The following is a 10181-nucleotide window of genomic DNA, read 5'->3' as shown; positions in this document are numbered from 1 at the left end:
GCCACTGTGTTAATCCCTGTATACTCGATGGCTGACTGGACTGTGGTGACTTATACTGTGCCCTGTACCTTCTCCTCTGAGAGGACTTTTCTCTGCAGGTGTCTGTGCTGCTGAAACATGATTACTAGCTGTTACATACTGTTGTTTAGATGTGGTTTGGGTACCAGTAGTTTCTGCAGACTAGGATGAATTGGTAATACCAAAAAGAGCTGGTGGGGGGGGGAAGACTTGCCTTGGTTTTTTGGATGCTGACTGATCCCCTCTTGCATTTGGGCTGGAGGGGAAGGAGGCTAGTTCTGCAGCTTAACCAGCACCAATTCAGCATTTACAGACCCATAGGTTTTTATGCACAGTATCTTTAATGAGTCTGATTGATAGCTATGCACACAAGGGAACACTTGGACTAAAAGTTATGGAAGCAGAGTTTCATTATTGCAGGTAAAATAAGTTTTAAGCTTGCATTTCATAAACACTTCTGGAAAGAAAAACAAGCTGAGGTATCTAGAATAATCAAAATGTTAACTACTGTTCATTTGTGAGTCTGCACATGTGCTGGCTGCAGATTAATTCTTTCAACCTGAATCTCCCTACAAGCTGGGTTTTTTTTGTTTGTTTGTTGTTTTTTTTATAAAAGGAAGAGCCTCCCTCAGCCCAGTGGCTATTTAACAAACCACAGCAGAAATACCGGTTAGAATTTAGCTATGAAGTTGACTTGCTAAGCCTGTTATGGAGAGCATCCACACTGCTTGGTGGAAGCTATGGAGGAAATGAATATGGAGCTCAACTAGTGGTCCTCCAAAGCAAGATCAAAATGCTGCCAGGGAATTGACTGCATAAGCTCCTTACACAGTAGCTGCTTTTCATTCTTGCTGCCCCAGAATTAGGGGTGGACAGAGACCTGTCTCTCTGAATGCTTTTTAATCCTGGAAGCTGACATGACTGTGAGCTTAGTAGCACTTAAGGCGCTACTGGTTTTCTGCATTGATCAAAACAAGACAGTGAGAACATCCAGTGGAGGGTGAGACTAGTACAAAGCCTGCTAGGACTTGAACTGCTGCAAAAAAATGGGCAGCAGGGAAAGGTGTTTGCTTACAAAGGCAAAGGTTAATAAAAGTTGCTAAGAAAATGATATGTTTTTTTATGAACAGATGGGGAAGTGAAAAGGAAGTAACTTTCCAAAGCATATGCACATGAAAGGGAATGGGGCTCACAAAAGAGGCATCAGCCTCTGACTTTTTTAGAAATGTGTGATAATACAGCTATTTGTCTGCATTAAAACTTTCTGACTTCTGGCTGAACATCCTCTCTTCTGAGTGGAATAATCAGGAAGGGGACAGGGTAAGTCAGGTCATGCAGATAACTCTATTTACACAGTCTTCTTAAGTAACAGCTTTACCCAGAATTGCCTTACATGACACTATAAACATTAAAATTTTGTGTAAGTTGCAGTTAGGCGCACTGGTGGAAATTTAAAACCTGTTACATTTCAAGAATTACATTAAATCTGGATTTGTGATTCCACTGCTGTGGCCCTATCTTCTATAGAGCTGTTTCATTTACTTTAGAAGTACTATTATAAAGTAGCAAATTATTCCATAATGGTATATGTCCTGTTGGGGAAAGCGTCATCTCTCTTCAGAGTTGTTCCTTTCTGAAGATACAGCAAATGCGCATTATGCATGCACACAGAAAGCTCCTGAGTTGCTCCCAGAAAATATGTGGGTAGTTAAAACTCTTGATGACTGTGTTCCAATATTTTTTTTCCAGGCTTTCTTTGGTTTTATATTCCTGCTGACAGATGAAGTTGCATTTATTACAAGATATATTATTTTTAAAGGTACTAGTGCACATGTGTTATCAGTAAAACATCCTATCTAGGCTGCCCTGTAGGGCCTGTCTAAATTAGAGCTACTGTTACTGTTAATGGGGTCTTGATGCGTATCTAAATATGTGATTTGGTCACTATGTTACATGCATGGTAGATGGCAGTTCTGTTCAGCGATAAAGCTCTGCAGTCATTGCTTGCTTTCATCTTCATTGTGAAAATTAACTTTTATTTAAATCTGGGAACAAAAAAGATTTTGCATTTGGTTTCTGTGTGCTGGTCGTTCTTGGATAGACTGTGCTTGTCCTAAAGGTCTCATAAGAGTAACAGTTCCTGCGACCTGCCTGGTGAATGACTGTATTTATCAGTAGTTGGTCATGAGTTTCTAAAGACAAGTACTCTTGAGGCAAGGAAAACCATGAAAAGAAGTGATTCCACTTACACATGAAGTGCTTATTCTTTAAACTCCAGTGAGAAATGAATGTAACTGTCATGTAGGAAACTATTTTCCCTTTAAAAACAGTCATTTTCTCATCCTATCTGTGGCTGCTAAGTAGAATGGAAATTTGCGTTTTTCTAATGTGCATTGTTTTTCATCTTTGCTAATGTTAAATCTATTTCCAAATACTAACAGTGGAATAAATCAGCTTATTATCCCCCTACACAAACCATTCAGGAAAGTAATTTTTAAAATAATTTGAAGGACTACACTGACAAAATATTTGTCATCTCACCCTGTTGAAACGTTACTGGGAAGCCAAACGTGATGAGTTGTATCAGTGAATGTACGTAGTGAGTGATTAACTGGTGATGTGCATACAGGCACTCAGCAGACAACGTTCTGAGACAAGCGGAGGTATAGGAAAATGGGAATATCCACTTAAAAAAACAAGACGACAAAAACTCTAGCTTCTGAACATCACTTATGCAGTGTTTGCTCTTTAACTAGTCTCCTTGATGAAATAAATAATCCTGCTATGTATCTCTTAAGCGTCATACCAGTTAATCAGTTTTTACATATTAGAGATAAACTGCAGTTTCTGGCTACTAACCAAGGAATTGAGCATAACCTGATGGCTGTGGTAATGTAAGCTGATGCCTCTGCTTTCTAGCTCTCTTTGCACTTTATTAAGGTATACGACAGATTGAGAGCCTATTTTTAATTGCAGTCTGTCCCCATACCCGTCACTTTTTTTGCTGGGAAGTTATAGCAGGAAATGCTAAGACTTAACTAATAACAGTTTTGAAGAAAGAATGTTTTAGATGAAATCACTAATGGGGATGTTTTCTCTCATTCTGTAATCAGGGCTTTATCAAATCATTCGTGAAATTTCAAGTAAGTTCAGGGGCACCTAAAGCATTTGGAAGAAAGGATATAATCGGACACAAAATTTCATTTGCAAAGACTCAGTTCACAAAACCAAACCTAGATGACGTTCAGTAAGGCTCATCTGAAAACAGACAAGGAGCCCAACCTGAAACTTCTCTTTGGGGACAAGAAGGGTTGGCCGCATGGTGGAGACCTGATCCATGGATTGATTAGTTCAGATATATTGGGGGCCTCAGAAGAAGCCACCTTCACTTGTGTTCACAGAGAACTTGACTGCTTTTTTTCATGCGAAGTTGCACAGAGATTTATTTTCCGGTGGTCTTAAAATTTGGTTGCTGCAGCAGTTTTTGTTTCCATCAGGCTAGTGTCTGTTGAAGAGCTACCACCAACCTTTGTGAGTAAAGGGGCAAAGAAACCATGAAGACAGGCATTTATAGAATACATACTGGGTTCTTTTTAAAATGCTTCTTCCTTGTTTTGTTCACTTAACAGTTCTCACCACCTCCAGGAGATCCAAAACCTACTTCTGAGTGAAACTTAATAGCCTTTCCCAATAAAGTGATGCTGGGAAACACATGTTTTAGAAATACCAAAGTGTGTTGTCAGGTGTGGTGCTGCAGCTCTGACACCTGCTACTTTGCCTTCTGCAGTCCTTCTGGTTTGGGAAGAAGTGGTCAAAGATGGAGCAAAGTCAGAGAGTGAGCTATTCTCCTCCCCAGCCACCTTCATAGGACGGTTCTGGGTAAGGCTGTATTTGTGAGGCCTCCAGGGAAAGGTTGTGGTTGGTCTGAGATCTGAGCAAGGAAGAGATGATTTTCCAGCCTGGTAGGGGTTGTCCATATGCTTAGTGACATCTGATTCACTCTGGACATTTCATCTGGAATTAACTTTGTGTTTCAAAGTTCTTTGTCTATGTTAATGCGTGTTCCTCCAGGGCGAGGATGGTTTAGATGTGCTCTCCTGGGGTGCCACTGGGAGCCCTCTGCAGCTATGACAGCTATTACTTTGTGCATCTACTAGGGAAAACTGCAATCTCAGGAACCACTGTGGAAATAGTCTAAGTTCTGGTTTTAATGATTAAGTTGATTTTTTTTTTTTAATTACTAGTGAAAGCTTCCTGCACAGCAGTGAGTGACATAAAACTGTTTAAAATAAATGCTAGCCTGTTAGACACTCAAACCGGCTTAGGGTGTCTGGGAAGCTGATGCTGAAATGGGATGTTGAGAGCTCCTTGAGGCTGTAGCACATGTCTTGGAACACATTTGATTTTGCTTAAAATCCAAAAGTCAAATGAAATAAAGGTGGCTTCAGAGCTGCCGAGTCACAGGTGGTTTTTCCCACTTAAAAAGGAAGTATATCTCTAAATATATCTCTGTAATATATCAGTTTATGAGGCTGGTATCAAGTCACGGGAAAAACCTAGATAGGGCTGCCCACAGAACTCTCAAAACAGTTCATTGCTGTGTCTGCAGGTGCCCAGTTTTGCTAGATATGTGTATAGCCAAGTGCATACCACAATCTTTTACCATAGTGGCACAGCAATGCAAGAATTGTGAATGCAAGTTCTTCTCAATAGCCCTCTTAACATTCCTTCTGCTCAGCCATGTTTACTAGTATTGAAGTTTGCTCTCCTCATTCAAGCATGAATCACTGGCTGACAGCAGGGGTTTTTTTGGAATAGGAGATATATACTGAAAACATCAGCTGTGATGTGAAATTGCATTGGCTTTTGGAGATTTATGATAATACTCTCCTGCAGTTGAAAGAAACCTCTCTGTGTTTCTATAGAAATTAGTGCCTTGTGCAAAGGTTAAGAATAAATACTGCTGCTGTTTTGCTGTTAGTTGCTTGCTAGTCACAGGAAAAATTGGAGGGGACCTGTGTTTTCTGATTCAGTGCTGTTAAGAGGTTTGATCACATTTGTCTCACAATATAATAGAGCGTTTCAGAGGCAAACTGGTGCTCACAGGAAGTCCGTTAGGAATTGTTATGAAGGGTTATTTCAGTTGCAGTATTTCCAGACATTTCAACAAACTTTATAGTCCCATTTTGTTAGGTGCTCTGTAAACCGAAAAGCAAGAGAACCTCCCTCCCCACCAAGTTTCTAATCTAAACTGACACACAGCTGGGGAGCGGGAGAGGAAAAAGGCTGAAAGCAGTGAGGCTGCCGGCCAGGGGCTATGCAGCTGATGAGCAGCTGTGCACGTACATCTGAGAGAAGGCTGGCCTCCTCCTTTGGCTTTGTTTTCTCCCGGTGTAGTTTCAACAGGGCTAAAAGGTAAACATCTCCGTTCTTTTTCTGAGTTTAAATTTCAGATCTACGTTTGCCTGCATGGCCCTTTCCCTTCCATTTATGCTCCCTGCTTTCTTTTCATTCAAGCAGTCTCCTTTTTCTCTTCCTGTGCTGAAATAAAAAATCATGCTGAGTTGTTAAAAAGAGGGAGAAAAGTGTCCGTGCAGGAGCAAAACAGGAAACCAGGCAATCAAAAGGGCAAAACACAGATAGTGCGTCACCTGGTAAGTAAGCGCTGGGCACGCTGGTGTCTCAGAGTTTGGACTTTTTGCAGCACACGATCACGAGGCCGGTGCTGCAGCAGCTGGGCGTGAGGAGAAGTTGACTTCTTTCTTTCCCCGGCATGTGCTGACAGTGCATTTGAGCGTAATGGTGAAACGATGAGACATCGCAAACGGTCATGCCCCGGGCTGGGATTAGGCTGGCCTCGCGCATTCAGCCCGAGCGCAGATGACCGGGTAATGAAGCGGGTGTATTATCTCCTCCATGGAGGCATCTCTTCAAACGTGATAAAATATTCACTGGGTGATCTGCTCAGCAGCTGACAAAAACACTTAGGCCAAGCTCCGTTTATCGACATGGGAGTACATAGCTGTCCTGGCCAACACCCTCTGCAAGCTGGCGCACTCAACTCCCTTCACTGATCGTCGTGGCCAGAACTGCAAAAGCTAGTACCAGAAACCTGCTCAGCTCCTGATGAACAGGATCCTGCAAAACTATGATCCAAGTCATTGCCTCGAGTGAGAGCAACCTCCCCAGGTCGGATCTCAGTGGGAAAACCCATCTGTCACCTATCTCCATACAGTATTAAAATCAATTCAGTGGAATCAGGTCACATGCTTGGTTTGTGGTTTTTATTTTTCTGTTTTCTGAAACCACATCTGTATTTGCAGAAAGCTAGGAACAAAACCTGAAAGTGTTTTCAGTAGCAATGCATGGGGTTTGTGAGTATTGTCCATGATGATATGAAGCCTGAATGGCAGGGACTGTCTCCTCAAAACTTCTGGGATTCCATACCTCTGGGTAACTGTGTGCAGATCCGCTACCTCTGTGTTCATTTTGTTCCCCGCTTTACCCACATGTGGGCCTTGGATATCTCTGGAAAATAGATACTTTTATCTTTGCAGTCTTGCAGGGGTTAATGATTTTATCATCTTTCCTCTTGTTAATCCCTCTCTCCTCTTCCATAGGTACCAACCACCCTTTTCTCACAATGAGCCTAAGTGGGTAGTATAATTTATGTAAACTAAGAGCTCTTTCTTGTTCTCTGTCTGTAATTAGCCTGAAGCATACTGCTTCCATTTTATAAATGAAGAAAGGTCTTGCCTGATTTTTCCAGAAATATCAGTTGGCTTTATTAAAAAACCAACAAAACTCCCTGTGCATACGTTTTGTGGAAAACGGAATAAAGTACCGACTTTTGATACAAATGCTCAAAGACGCATTTCAGCCAATGTTTCAAAGAGCATCTCCGTTTCAGCTGCCTCGCTTTCTCAGGGAGAGGTGAGCTCCCGCTGCAGGGGGTCCGGGATCAGCTCCCTGCGGCGCTGGGCTGGCAGGGCAGCAGCACGGGCAGGCTGGGCGCCGGGAGGCTGGCGGGAAGCCTGCCAGCCCCAACCTGTTCTCTGATCCCCCACCTTGTGATTGCAGTCACAAGGCCAGCTCTCTGCGGCTGACAGTTCAGACTAACTTAATTTCCAGTCAAAGTAATTAGCGAACAACTGCTCATTTAGTAGAGGCTGGTGGGGTTTCTGTGTTTTCTTGTGTTACTGGATACCACCAGGTTTAGGTAGTTTGCTTTTATTTTGCTTCTGAAATAGGTGCAAAGTTGCCCTGATTTGGACTTGGCAACAAGTCTGAAACCAGTGCTTTAAGAACAGTCGCGTTTGTTATATACCTGGTACAATACAACTGGAATACTTTCCTTTCCACATCCTCCTCCAAAAGTAACAGGAAATCAAGCTGGCCCTGGTTTATATAAAATTTTATGTCAAGAAACCATTAAATACTCATACAAAGGCACACGTGTGAACTAATATTTAAACCCATGTCTGTTCCTTCATGTACTTGATGTTTCCATGTATTTTCAATTTTGTATCAAGCTGATGAGTATCTGAGGAATAATATCAGGCATCGCCTTCTTCTGTAAGCAGAGGCAGAGTCATGACTGCTGGTCCATGCCAGCTTCCCTGCTCCTCCCGGCGGCGTTGATGGCAGCTCATGGTGCATCCCCTTTCTCACTGCTCTAACCACTAAATACAGTCTCTGGATTCTTAAAAAAATATAAAAAATGCTATGTCTTGTTTTCTCAGCTGTCTGAATGCCCTCAGACACCCTGGCAGCTGACCATGAAGGGAAGTTGTTGCCCAGAATCACAAGGGCTTCATAGGTGGTGACCCTCCACCACAGACACCCTGCAGTTTGTGTTAGACAGCTCTGGAGAAATGGTCTGAACTGGTGTCGCACTGGGAAGGGAAACTTTAAACTTTGACCTGAGGGTTTAAGAAGGCCTTCTACAATGGGGTTACAGCGCTGGTGGATAAGGGTAGAGCAACTGATGTCATCTACCTGGACTTGGACAAAGCAGTTGCCACTGTCCCACACGACATCCTTGTCTCTAAATTGGTGAGACATGGATTTGACAGATGGACCACTCAGTGAATAAGGAATTGGCTGGATGGTCACACTCAGAGAGTTGTGGTCAATGGCTCCTTGTCCCAGTGGAGACCAGTGATGAGTGGCGTTCCTCAGGGGTCGGTATTGGGACCAGTTCTGTTTAACGTCTTTGTCAGCAACATGGACAGTGGGGTTGTGTGCGTCCTCAGCAAGTTTGCCAACGACACCAAGCTGTGTGGTGCGGTTGACATGCTGGAGGGAAGGGATGCCATCCAGAGGGACCTTGACAGGCTTGAGAGGTGGGCCCATGCGAACGTCATGAAGTTCAACAAGGCCAAGCGCAAGGTCCTGCACGTGGGTTGGGGCAATCCCAAGTATATAAATACAGGCTGAGTGATAAGTGGATTGAGAGCAGCCCTGTGGAGAAGGACTTGGGGGTGTTGGTTGACAAGAAGCTCAGCATGACCCGGCAATGTGTGTTTGCAGCCCAGAAAGCCAATTGCATCCTGGGCTGCATCAAAAGAAGCATGGCCAGCAGGTCAAGGGAGGTGATTCTCCTCCTCTACTCTGCTCTCGTGAGACCCCACCTGGAGTCCTGCATTCAGCTCAGGGGCCCCCTGTGAAAGAAGGACTTGGACCTGTTGGACCGGGTCCAGAGGAGGGCCACGAAGATGATCAGGGGGCTGGAGCACCTTCCCTATGAGGTCAGGCTGAGAGTGTTGGGGTTGTTCAGCCTGGAGAAGAGGAGGCTCCGGGGACACCTTATAGCGGACTTCCAGTACCTAAAGGGGGCCTGCAAGAAAGCTGGAGAGGGACTTTTTACAGGGGCATGCAGTGATAGGACAATGGTTAATGGCTTTAAACTGAAAGAGGGTAGATTTAGATTAGATTAGATGTAAGGAGGAAATTCTTCGCTATGAGGGTGGTGAGACACTGGCACAGGTTGCCCAGAGAGGTTGTGGATGCCCCTGCCCTGGAAGTGTTCAAGGCCAGGTTGGATGGGGCTTTGAGCACCCTGGTCTAGTGGAAGGTGTCCCTGCCCATGGCAGGGGAGTTGGAACTCGATGATCTTTAAGGTCCCTTCCAACCCAAACCTTTTTATGATTCTATAACTCTGTAGAGCAGTCCATTTGCAGGGTTGTGCTAGATGTAGCAGAGAACATAGTACTTAGGAAAAGAGTGTAGGTGCAGTAGGTCAAAGTGGGACTCCGGTGAAGGAAATCCACATTTCACACTGAAGAAAGTCACTGCTTTCTTAATCTGCATTTGGGGTTTGCATGGGTTGTTTATACAGGGAAGATACTGATCTCTTTGTAGATACCAGCCACCCAGCGGTCCACAAACAGTGAGTGTTATCATTTAAGAATCAACAGCCACCCAAGCTGCAGTTACTTGTCAGATCAGTGACCCGGTGCTAGCTCGTCCACTAACAGGTGCTTCTGGTGCAAACTCGGGAAAAAAAAAAAAAGGAAAGTCTAACAGCTGGGATTATATGCAGGTTTTGCTGTGAAATCATACTTAAATGAAAGCAACTCAGGTGCTGTTATGCTGGCACTAGGGCACTGAATGACTGACACGTTGCAATACGCAGATAATATAGCTTAATTGGCAGCACAGTAACACAGATCTTAGTTACTAGAGTGTGTATACCCACTGCAATACAAATTTTAAGTATTTTCCTAAAAAGTGGTTGTTTTTAGAGGCACTGGGGAGTACTAAGTCCCTGTTCATGCTCTGTCCTTAATCATATCTCGTGGCCCCTTGGCAACAGGACCAGGTTACAAGTGATCTTTCTTCTGCTGCAGTAGTGGTATTGTTAGCTTACTAGACTAGCCTTGAATTATGCTTGGGTTTAGGTTACCAATTTAAAAAATGCAGTAGTTTCTCAATAAATTGGTGACATCAATAGCTATTTGTTTTCTTATATGGAGATTATGAGGGGGAGAGAGAGAGCACATGACTATATATGTATAAAATATATGTATAAACATATATATATTTATATGCACACATGCCCTGTGTGCCTATTTTGTTTGCAGGAAAACTGATTTACTAAGTTTCATAGAGTGCAAAATTGCATTCTCCAGTATAAAGTTGGCTATTACCTAAACCCTCAC

This window comes from Aquila chrysaetos, chromosome Z (assembly GCF_900496995.4).
Source record: "Aquila chrysaetos chrysaetos chromosome Z, bAquChr1.4, whole genome shotgun sequence".
Taxonomy (NCBI): Eukaryota; Metazoa; Chordata; class Aves; order Accipitriformes; family Accipitridae; genus Aquila; species Aquila chrysaetos.
This window is presented reverse-complemented; position numbering follows the sequence as displayed.